This window comes from Cervus canadensis, chromosome 15, assembly GCF_019320065.1.
Source record: "Cervus canadensis isolate Bull #8, Minnesota chromosome 15, ASM1932006v1, whole genome shotgun sequence".
Taxonomy (NCBI): domain Eukaryota; kingdom Metazoa; phylum Chordata; class Mammalia; order Artiodactyla; family Cervidae; genus Cervus; species Cervus canadensis.
Genome location: NC_057400.1, coordinates 38,205,198 through 38,216,513, shown reverse-complemented (window position 1 = coordinate 38,216,513; position 11,316 = coordinate 38,205,198). Strand labels below are relative to the sequence as shown.

Sequence of the window (11,316 nt, the reverse complement as noted above, 5' to 3'; positions counted from 1 at the left end):
AATAAGTCAATGATATCCATGATTCAAAGCTATTACTACACATCTGAAAAAATTGTCTTCTAGTCTTTCATCTTAGTGTATATCTGAGTGTGAGGGATTCATGTGTTTATAATATCACGGGATTGGAATATTATCTTTGTATCCTATTTTTCCAATATGCTTTACTGTTTGCATTTCCAAAATTATTAGATGATGATCATTCTTTTATATAAATCTTTGTGTGATTGATGATTATTTTCATAGAATAAATTCCTGGAATGGGATTAAAGTATCTGGGTATAAATATTTTTAAGGTGTTTGATACACATCAATTATCTTCAAGAAACTGTTTTCCAGTTTACACTCTCCATAGCAACTAAATGTCCTTTATAAAGTCAACCTTACCACTAGAGAATATGCTTAATTGCTCACAAATTGTATAAAACATTTTATCTTAGTTTTATTTGCATTACCATCTCAATTTTTAGAGTGAACTTTTTTCCTAATATTCATATGTAAAATTTTATTTTTCCTTATCTGTTATGACATTTACTCAACTTTCTATTAAAAGGTACATTTTGTTAATTTTTAAGTTTTTTTTTTTTTTAATCTATTAAAGAGTTTCGACTTCCATGATGGTCCAGTGGTTAAGAATTCGGCTGCCAGTGCCCCAGTACAAACAAGTCTGTGGGCCACAACTACTGAGCCCGTGCTCTGCAACAGGGGAAGCCACCGCAATGAGCGGCCCATGCACAGCAACTAGCGAGTAGCCCCACTACTAGTAGTCCCTAGTAGGCCACAACTAGGGAAAGCCTGCAAGCAACAATGAAGACTCAGAGCAGCCAAAAATCACCGAAAAAACACATTAACCCTTTTGAGTGTATGTTGTAAGTAGCTTAACTGCTTGGCTCCCCCCCTGGTTTTATTTGTTTGGTTATTCCCTAAGACATTTTAGGGGAAAAACTTTACAGAGTCAAGCCAACCAATCTTTCTTATTTTTATTTATTTATTATTATTATTTTTCAACCAGTCTTTTTAATTTCTTCCACAGCTTTTATTTAGAAAGTCCTTTCTGTGAATTTCCTAGTGGTCCAGCAGTTAAGATTTGGTGCTTTCACTGCCATGGGCCTGGGTTCGATTCCTGGGTGGGGATCCTGCAAGCCCTCTGGTGTGGCAAAAAAAAAAAAAAAATAGTCCTATCCCCATCCAAAGGTATCTACCTATATTTGCTCTGAGTTAATTTATAGTTTAAAAAGTAAGCTTTTTTATTTCTTCTGGACATATTTTCAGGAACAGTGTGAGGGGACGCAATAACAGGATATTGTCCAAGTACCTGGACACTGTTTAATGAATAATCTTTCTTTCTGCAGTGGTTTGATAGTGCCTTTTTTATCATATGGTTGGCTCATAGCCGAGCACTGGTTTGCTGGTAACCTGCTGTGCCGGGAGTGACTGGATGAACTTTCCTAAATGGGAAGTGGCTGTAGCTCCCACAGCTCTTTGAATATGGTGGATGGTCAATAAAGTCTTGTAAGAAATGTACAATTAATGAGTCATTCATACACCTGTCAAAGTTTAATTGAAAGATAAACAAGTATCCGTCCTGATGGGTTAAATGATTACCGTTTGAGGGAAAGGGTGCCAGTAATGATAGGATTTTTAGTGACCCTTTCAGGTTAAGATTTCCTTTCCACCCCTTACTATTCTGATCCAGTCATTTCAATCTTTGAAACATAATACTGGTTAACTGGTTTCTTATGGGCCTCAGGAGTAGGACTAAATTCCAGATCTCAGGGTCTTTGAATTTATCATTCTCCAGGAATAGTAAAGATGCAGTTTGGTCAGCATTTCTCACACTTGAGTAATGTATGGACACATTTAAGAGGAAAAAAATTCCACAGACCTTCACAGATCTTAAATAAGTTCTATAAAATTTCATTTAAATAAACTACATGAAAGGTACACAGCAAAAAATGGTGGTGGAATCACGGTTGCATGACAAACATATAATCCAGAATATGCATCATATTAATTACTTTAATATGACATCAATTAAAAAAAAATTATAACTGAAGCAAAAGAACAAAGTTCATAGAGAACTTGGAGATCCCCTAAGAGTATGTGTCCCAGTTTCAGGTTACCAAAACAGAAATTGGAGAATCGCTATGCCATAAACCATATCCAGTCCTCAAACTTTGCCTTTTTTCTAAGCTATTATGCCTACCTAGCTTTCAACGCTCAACTTAAATGTGAACAACCACCAAACTAGATGTAAACTAATCTCCATATGCTTGTAACTGTTACACAACTGTAAAATCCAAACTAAGTATGATCAAACTGTAAAACCAATGCCTCAGATAACTTTATTTAATGAGACAGATGATATTGTCTTGCTGAACAAAAATGTCCGCTCACATTGTAAACTCAGTACTATTGCCTGCTGGAAGCAGGGATTTTTTGCAGGGAGGGGTGGGGTGGGTTCTACACGTCCAAACCAAATGAACAGACTTATTAGAATTTGTTTATTCATTCCTTCAACCATTAATCTTTATTTTTCTTCCAGAAACTTCTAGAAATTGAACTTCAGCATATCAATCCATCATGATTCTTGTCAACACCAGCTCTTAGACATCCCACAATATACTTCTAAAGAATTTGCTTCTCAAAGTTGATATAAATAACTAAGCTGATTTTTGCTTTATAGGTTTTAATAAGACATGTTCCTTCATACCATTATGAAAGGAAAACTCACTTGGAGCCAAAAAGTAATGGCTTCAAGATGAGAGAAAATCACTCAAAGGAATTACATAGTTATTTTAAATGAAATCATTTCTAAAAATTTACAATTTATAGTCTATATTACTTACACTCTGCAAAATTTTGTGTAATAAATTCCCCCAATTTTACAGGAAAATATTGTACAGGACTCTTAGGTTGCTCAAGACTCTTGTTTCCTAATAGTTTTTGAAAGCTGTTGACTTTTAGAAATGAACATGTTGATCTGGGCGTAAAGGAGGAGGATATGCAGAAAACAGAAGAGTTGCCAATTCACAATGCAGCAGGCAATTAATTAACAAGAGTCGTGCTCCTTGAAACATACGATGGAGGAGATCTGGAAATCTTAGACCAACAGAAGATGTATTTCCTCCAAGTTACTTTACTGGTGTGATTTTCCACCAGTTAAATCAGTGGATTAGATGTTGGAGTAAGCTGTGGTTCTCAGTGGACAGTGATTTCACCTCCCCGTACCCTCCCTAGACAGTAGGAAATGGCAACCCACTCCAGTATTCTTGCCTGGAAAATCCCATGGAAAAAGGAGCCTGTGGGCTACAGTACCTGGGGTCTTAAAGAGTCAGACACGACTGAGTGAGCCCACACAGAGCACAAGAGACATTTTTGGTTGTCATGACTGCAGAGGGAGTCCTATTTACATCTAAGGCATAGAGGTCAAGGGTGCTGTAAAACCTCTTACCCTGCACAGGACGGCACCCCATAATTATCCAGCCGAAGCCAAAGATGTCTACAGCACCAACACTGAGAAACCCTGGATTAAGATATCCAAGCCAAATAACTGTATCTGGACTGTATCCTTGTGTTAGTGAGGCTTGTTTGAAGGGCTGTATCCTTGTGGATCCCCTTTTTTTTATATGTACACACACACTCAATCAACTTATCTATGTTACAAGGTCACAAATAACTACCCAGAATCCTCCCAGAGAGTCTCCTGGAATACAAGTTAGTTTACATGAGGGTTATGTTAGAGGGTTCTGCATTGAGCCAGCCATACAAAAAGAGCACTATGAAGGAAGAGAGAAAAGGAACAGTTAAGATCATAATAGGATTCATTAGTTCATTTATTGACTTATTCAGCAAACCTTTATTGAGTACTCACATGTGCCAGTCTGATAGGCATGATGATACACTGTGGACAAAAACAAGCCTGATCCCTGCCCTTATGGACTGAGCCACCAGGGAAGCCCCTTACAGCCTACAGGATACTATAAAGGTTACCTGAAGAGGTTAGTAACATGAGGACTCCCTAAACCTACCAGACTGAGAAATATTTACACAGAAGCTTGAGAAGCTCCCACATGTGTGTAATCTCATTTGAATCGCACAACAAACCTCCTGAGACAGGCTATACTCCCTTCTTAAAGAGGGTAAAAATGTGCCCAAGGTCACAAAGGTTTTAAGTGGCAGGGATGATGTTTCAGCCAAGAGACACTGATGTCCCTGCCACACTGTTCTACAGAGGGAGGTGGGTACATACAGGCACACATGCTTGATCGACCTGGAGTTTCCTCTCCAAATTCCCACCAATCATACAGGTACAAAGCCCTTCTCCTTCTGCATCTTCTTGCTTATATTATACCTGGGAATTCTTTTTTAGGGGTTTCATGTGTATTTGCCTTGTGTTTCTAATTAGATTGTAAACTCCTGACCCGCAGGGACCAGATCATCCATTTTCTTTGCAACCTTCTGCAGTACTGCAGTCACCCAGTAATGCCTGCTGCATGAATGAACCTGTAGAGATAAAAATACTTTACGGTATTACCATTTATTGCTTTCTTGCTTTTATTTGGCTTTGTGATAGGACTACATTGTAAACTTCTGCTGGGCAGAGAAAATGGCTTAGTGCTTTCCTTACACTCATCAGGCACCGTGCAAAATTTGATCCTCACATGCCTTTTTGATGCTCTGGATAATATTAGCACACTGGAGTGTTTTGTGTATCTAAGGACCGGGGTTGTCAACCTCCCTGTGTCGGGGAATGTTCCTTCCTTTCCACTGTAAGCTCCCATGGCGCCTAGGACAGGGCTAGATTACCGCAGAACACCAGCGATCCCCCGACACCCCCCACCCCCGCCCCAAATGCATATTTTTATTCCTAAGGAGGCGGTCTGCGAAAATGGCAAGCTCTTGCATAACCCCAGACCTTGCGAGGAAATGAGCAAAGTGGAAGGGGATTTGAAGGCAGGTCAGAAATGGCCTGGGTGAGAATGCCGAGGCTTTTCTCTGTGCATCCAGCCTAAGTCAGCCAAGCAGGAGTCCAGCCGCGCGCCGCCCGCAGTCCCGGGCCGGGAGGCAGTCGGCCCGCCCGCCCCGCGCGCCCCCCGGGAGCTGTCCAGACGGCCCCGCCCGCGCCTACCTGGGCACTCACCCCGCCGCGCGGCCTCTCCGCCTCCCACCCCGGCCGCAGGAGCCCGTCTGGGGCCTGCCCCGCCGCCTCCCCGCCTCCGAAGAGCCCCGCAGGCGGCGCGCTCGCAGCCTCCTCCGGGCCAGCCAGACAGCCAGGGGCGCGCCGGGGGCGGCTCGGCCAAGCTCGGCGGGGCTCGGCGGGCTCGCCCCCGGCCGGGCGCCTGCAGGGGGCGCGGGGACGGCCCCGCCCCGCCGTCTTCCCTCTCCCTCCCGGCTCCCTGGATCCGCGCCGGGAGGAAATGATGTGTTGCTGCCTGGTTAATCACAGCTCCAGACACTCATTGGCCGAGCGCTCCGCAGCCACTTCCTTCTCCTCCTCCTCCCGCTCCTCCCGCTCCGGCTCCGGCTCTTTGCAGCCGCCGCCGCCGCAGCCTGCCCCTCGGCGCTGGGGGAACTTTTCTACTCTCAGTGACCGTCCCCCCGCGACTGCCCCCCGGGCCAGCCCCCATCCGGCCCGCCCCGCCCGCGGCCGTCCTCCCAGCCCGTGCCGCGGCGCCTCGGGAAGTTTATTCCGCCCGCCCTCCTCCCCTTCCTTCTCCTCCGCCTCCTCTTCACCCCGCCTCCCCTCCCTCCCCCGGCTCTTTCCCCGGGGTGGCTGCCGCTGCCGCCACCGCCGCCGCCGCCGCTGCCAGGCTGCTCCTCGGCCAGCCGCGCCGACCCCAGGGCTGGAAAGCGCCCGGCCCCCCGCACCCGCCCGCCGCCGCCGCCGCCGCCGCCGCCGCTCGGGGACGGCCGCCGGCCCTCAGCCCCGCGGAGTTCCGGGCTCCCTCGCCGGCTGCACCGCCCCGCCCCGCCCCGCGCCGACCTGCAGCGCCCGGCTGGCTCGCACTCCGCCTCCCCCCGGCTCAGCCCCCCGCAGCCGCCGGACCAGAGGTGAGGGCAGGTCGCCGGCCGCGCCAGCCGGAGCCCGGGGGACGGAGGGAGGGGAGAACCCAGCGGGAAAAGGGGCAGGAATTGGGGGTGGGAGGGTGGGCGTCTGCGGTGCCTCCCCCTCGCTTTCATTCCTTTCTCCCCCCAAGCCGATTCACTCTCGGTGGGGGAAGCAGCCGCGGAACAAAACTGTCTTGCTGTGGGCCTGAACTGCGGGTGGGATGTGGGAGAGGGCAGAGGCATGGAGTGGGGTGGTCGCGGGTTTGCAGTGTGTGTGTGCCTGTAGCGAACTCCTTCAGGCTGTGCGCCTCTGACTTGTAAATCGATCTGGCCGCCTGACCACGGGGCTCACCTTCCCAGCTGAGCTTGGTAGAGAGTCAAGGGATGGGCAAATCACCCCCACCCTCAAAATATCCGTCTCTTCCAAGAGGAATTTTCTGCTGGAGAGACAGCCAATAAACTCTGCTCAACGCCCTCCCTCCCTCCCTCCGTTCTTCCTAGCTGCAGTTTCAAAAAGCTTCAAAGCCAGGAATGTGGGATTCATCTTCCGATCCCCAGAAGGCAAATGTGGTTACAGATGTTGCACGGTACTTTGCCAAGTTTAAAACCCTTCCTTCAACACTGTAACCAAAACAGTGAGGCTGGAGCCCTGGGTGCGCTGGGGAGAGAGGTGGGCCTCTGCCCTGCTGGAAGCACTCACTTCCGTCGGGTTCTAGACTGTTGCAGCTCTGTCCAGTTTGTGCTAGATAGGTCTCCCAGTCTTCCCCGACCCCCCCTTTATCCCTCTGGAGTTTTGAACGCTCCTTGCATGGGAGAGAAGCTGTAAAAGAAGCTCCTTAGGGAAGAAAACATTCCACTTGGTAGCAGAAGAAAAGTCTTGGTTAAAAAGTTGTGCTTACTGTGGTTTTGGTTGAGAGGTAGGAAAGTAATACAATGGATTTGTTAATTTCATTGGGCTTTCTTTCTTTTTTGAAGTGTGTGTGATGGGAGTTAGATCATGAGAGAAGGGACTGATCTCATCCGCATTTTGTATATTTTTGAGAAGAGGCCTGGCATTTAAACACAGACTAGCCCAGTGGTTTTAAAGAATCCTGTTCCAGAGATGCAGACTGCTCTGACAGCCCAAGGAAAGTCGGTGGCAAAAAATAGACACCACCTCCCCTTTCCCCCCAAAAAATTCTTCCTGGAAAGGTGGTGGTAAGAAATTTCAAGAGATGGGCTGATCCAAGTGGCGGGCCTTAAATGGAAACACTATAGTATGTCCTGGCACTTGTCTCTGGAGGTGGGTGGCTGGCGGGGGGCCCGGGCTCCGGCAGCCAGCAGACGCTAGACTTGTGCTGACCTCAGACGCTGGCCTCGCCCTCCAGTTTTACAGTATGCTTGAGTGTGAAACATGGATCTTCCCCATTTTGCTGATGGGGACACAGGGGTCGTTCGGGAGGTTATCTTAGGCCTAGACAGGATTTGGATCACCTGGCTTCTGAGATCAAACCACTTTTTTTTCGTGATTCAGTTGTTTTTGTTTTCTATCCTGGAATTAAAAAACAGAAGTCTTTTGAGGCTGAGATGTGTAGTCCTTAGGTTGATGGAATTATGTGTTGGATAATCACATTTCTACCGTCAGCCCTTGTGAAGATACTCAAAGGTGGTTAATGATGTTGCAATAAATTCTGGACAGATGAGAAAACAAGGGCCAGGATGGGTTCATTGTCTTCAGTATGGGTGAGATTTACTTGAAGTGCAAAGAGTGGTTTTAAATAAAACTTGATATAGGTAGTAGTTTTACAGCTTTTGTAACCTGTAACAGAGTGATCATTTGAATACGAATAAGTTTCTTGTTACCTCTGAGTAACTTAAAAGGATACTAAGGATGATGGAGGGTAAAGATGGAGGGGTATGCCATGTTCTGGAATGTGACGAATTAACTTCAGATGTGAGGAACTTAATTCTATTAATAGTACTGATTGTTTTTCTAAGTAGTGTTTTACCAGATTTGTGCACCTGTCCATGGAATGGAAAACTGACTGAATCAGTAAAGAGAAGACTATGCCGAGTTTACTCTAGATTACACAGAACTAGTCCTGTAATGATTGTAATAGGCTTCTAGGTAAGGTTGGATTGAATAGTCCAGCCTTCTCGGGGAGGGAGGGCTGGGGCAGAAATGGATTTGAAAAATGATCTGCTATTCAAGGTCACAAGGTGGAGATGGAATCAATGAGTGTATACTATAATTTTAGGCAAACAGGAGCTGGGACTAGGAATTGTCCTCTGTGACTGTTCTGCTGTTGGATCCCTGCCTCTTGATTTATTTTTACATGTTAGAAACTAGGGAAATATAAACTATTGGTGGTGGCAAAATCCTTTGATATGTTTTGAGTGAATTTAATGACAGATATGATGATTTGGGGAGGAGGGGACTGGATGCGGGCCAGGCACTGTGCTCAGATCTTTACATGCACTTTTTCATTATATTTTCACAACAACCATATGTTTTATTATTATTCCATTCCCTTACAATAAAGAATTGTGGCTTGGCAAAACTGAGTTACCCTAAGCTGTAGAGCTTGTCAAGGGTGGAGTAAGGATTTGAACCTGGAGTTTGTGGGATGCTGGTACCCTTGTTCCTGGCTGTTTTTGCCAGTGTTTGCTAAATTTAATTCATTTGTACACTATCATCATGAGTTTACCAGAACTAAGTCTGTCTCACTTAGTCTGTTAGTATTTCTCCTTAAAGCAGCAGTTTACCTTAAAAAAAAAGCCTTAAAGACACCGTGTTTTAAGAAGAAACAGTATATCACTGCTGTATTTGGAAAGCGAACTCACCTGTAATGATTAGGAGATAATCCTAAAGATGCGTTGACACTTAGATTGAATCCCAAATTCTGGATAATGAATTCCTGGGTGTGTGGGGTGTGTGTGTGGTGTGTGTGTGCATGTGTGCGTGTGTGTGCGTGCTGCAGGCACCTGGGGATATGGGTGGGGTGGAGGAGGTAGGTAGATGATACAGTGTTGGTTGATATTCTGGTTTTTGATTGAGTGATGGGTTCATGGGTGCTGATTTTATTTTTAGACTTTATAACCTACATACAGGATACATACTTTTTTGTAAAAAGATTAAGAAAATTAAACACATAACTATTAACATAATGATTACTTGGGGAATATTTCCCTGCACTATATAGACTTAGCTTGGTTCTTGTGTGAAGTAGGCACACAAGAACTGTTGGTTGATTGACAAGAACCCAGGTGATAATTTTAAAGCGAGCTGATTGTTGTCATATCCAAATAAGATTGAGGTAAGCCCCTCTGCCCACCCCCCGACCCATTTTCTCCTATTTCCACTCTCATTTCCGGTATTGTGACTAAAATAATAGCACAGGCTGCTGTGTGGTTTCTCCTGACTGTGGTTATGGGAGAGATGGGCTGGGCTGAAGTTCTCAGTATCACCTTGTCTTATACATCTCGTGCTCAGGACAGGGCAAGGAATATTGTCATGAAGTGTTAAAACGCTTTCGTTTTTTTACCTGGTGCTAAGTGTGACCGTTCAGACTGGGGAGTTGGTGTTTAAGTTAAATCAGTGCCTGGCTAAAATGTTCACAGCCTTAAACTGGTGAGGCTGGGAAATAAAGCTGTCAAGAGATTTTGATTGGAGTCCACATAGTCTCCTGTTTTATTTTCCCAAGCAAATATTGGGCACTGTGGCTTTATTCCTGGAAGTGAGGATTGAATTGGGTTTCCTGGTACAAAATGCCTTCTTTGATCCCTTGGAGTGAAAACTTGCTGTTTCTTTCTGCAGCCAATTCCAGCTCTTAGAAGAACCAAATGGAAGATTTACCTCTTCTCTTTTAGTCCTTAGCTATAGAGTGCTCTTGCTTCCCATGCTAGTTGAAGAATCAGAAGTTCTAAACCAGGATTTGTCTATTGGGAAGACCGCTTATGGAAGAGCTAGCTCAGGTGGGCGTGACTGGCACATCACAGCGTTTGTTTCAGATAGAAGGTAGTTTTACTTGAACTTATGCTCATAAAATTATTAAGAGGCCCAGCAGCTTCCTTTTTGAAGTTGAAATGAATGTATTTCCCTCTACCCCAATACTCAAACCAGCTGCACGACTGATCAATATTCTTGTGCTCTTAAGTGTGTTTCTGGAAATCTGAGCTTGTTTATGTGTCTAAAGACTTCTGTGATCTTGAGAGCTTTATTTTCCAGAGCCACCACTACTCAGGTGTTTGATTTTTGGGTTTTAGTCTCTGACCAACATTCCACTTTGCCCATTGGAGTTGCTTCACTGTTTGCTCTGGGTATTTGACCTTTATTTCTGTGACTGGGAAAGTGACTTTAAATTTTAGCCTTTCCAGATTTTGTGGATGCATGCATGCAGCAGGTGAAGTTTGTGTTTTGAAGGATGGAGTAGGTCAGAGGGACCTCTTTAGCACAGATGTCCTGATGGGTTTGTAGGAGTTCAGCTCTCTCATCATAAGGCTAAGTCTTGGCTGTTTTGTCCTTCTTTTCCACACTTTAAGGGAGAACCAAATCCTTTAGGGCTCAGAGTGGTTTCATTGCAAGCATGTGCTTCCTGGGTTTTACCTTTTGACATTCTTCTAGTGTTTGGCCATCTTCAGTACTCATGCTGGGATTTGACTGATCTCTTTGGGAGCAAGGACTTGAGGTTATTCTTTTCTCTATTTTTAAAATTCTGCAGAATTCAGTTTCTGTCACTGATTGAAAACTTTTCAAATCCTCTTAATGGGCTCCTTGTGTCTTATTCATCTTTTGTGTATCTCTTGCACCTTATATAATACCTGGCCCAGACCACACAGTCAGTAAATCATTTTTTAATTGCTAAGAGAATGAATGGATGATTGTATATGAGAGGGGCAAAATAACCCAGACAGTCAGGGAGGTGGTCTCAAGAGATGATGATGCCAGGCACAGGTCCTTAAATGTGAGTTTGGGAGCTGGGGACAAAAGTCATTCTTAAGTAGAAGGAACTATTGTTTATATCCCTTTATCATGCATGGTATTATAACTTGTACTTAGTGATTTCAAAAGACATCTATTCTTTTCAATATATGTTTCCTTTTTTGATTGTTTTTGAATTTCAGGATGACACGTCTTTTGAGGGGAAGAAGATCTCAACTTATTTTTCTTACCCTGCAGAGCTAAGGACTCCTGAAAAGGGAAGTCGCTCAGTCGTGCCCGACTCTTTGCGACCCCATGGACAGTAGCCTGCACCAAGCTCCTCCATCCATGGGATTTTCTAGGCAAGA

The 11,316-nt window shown here is 45.0% G+C and overlaps 1 protein-coding gene across 1 annotated transcript in view; it reads left to right on the top strand.

Annotated features, from left to right (window-relative positions):
• The first annotated feature begins 5,971 nt into the window (after positions 1–5,971).
• ACVR1 (activin A receptor type 1) overlaps positions 5,972–11,316 on the top strand; it is a 127,286-nt gene continuing 121,941 nt past the window's right edge. The window contains exon 1 of the mRNA XM_043488353.1: positions 5,972–6,051. The gene's annotated coding sequence lies outside the window, so the exon portion shown is untranslated. The remainder of the gene's footprint in view (positions 6,052–11,316) is intronic.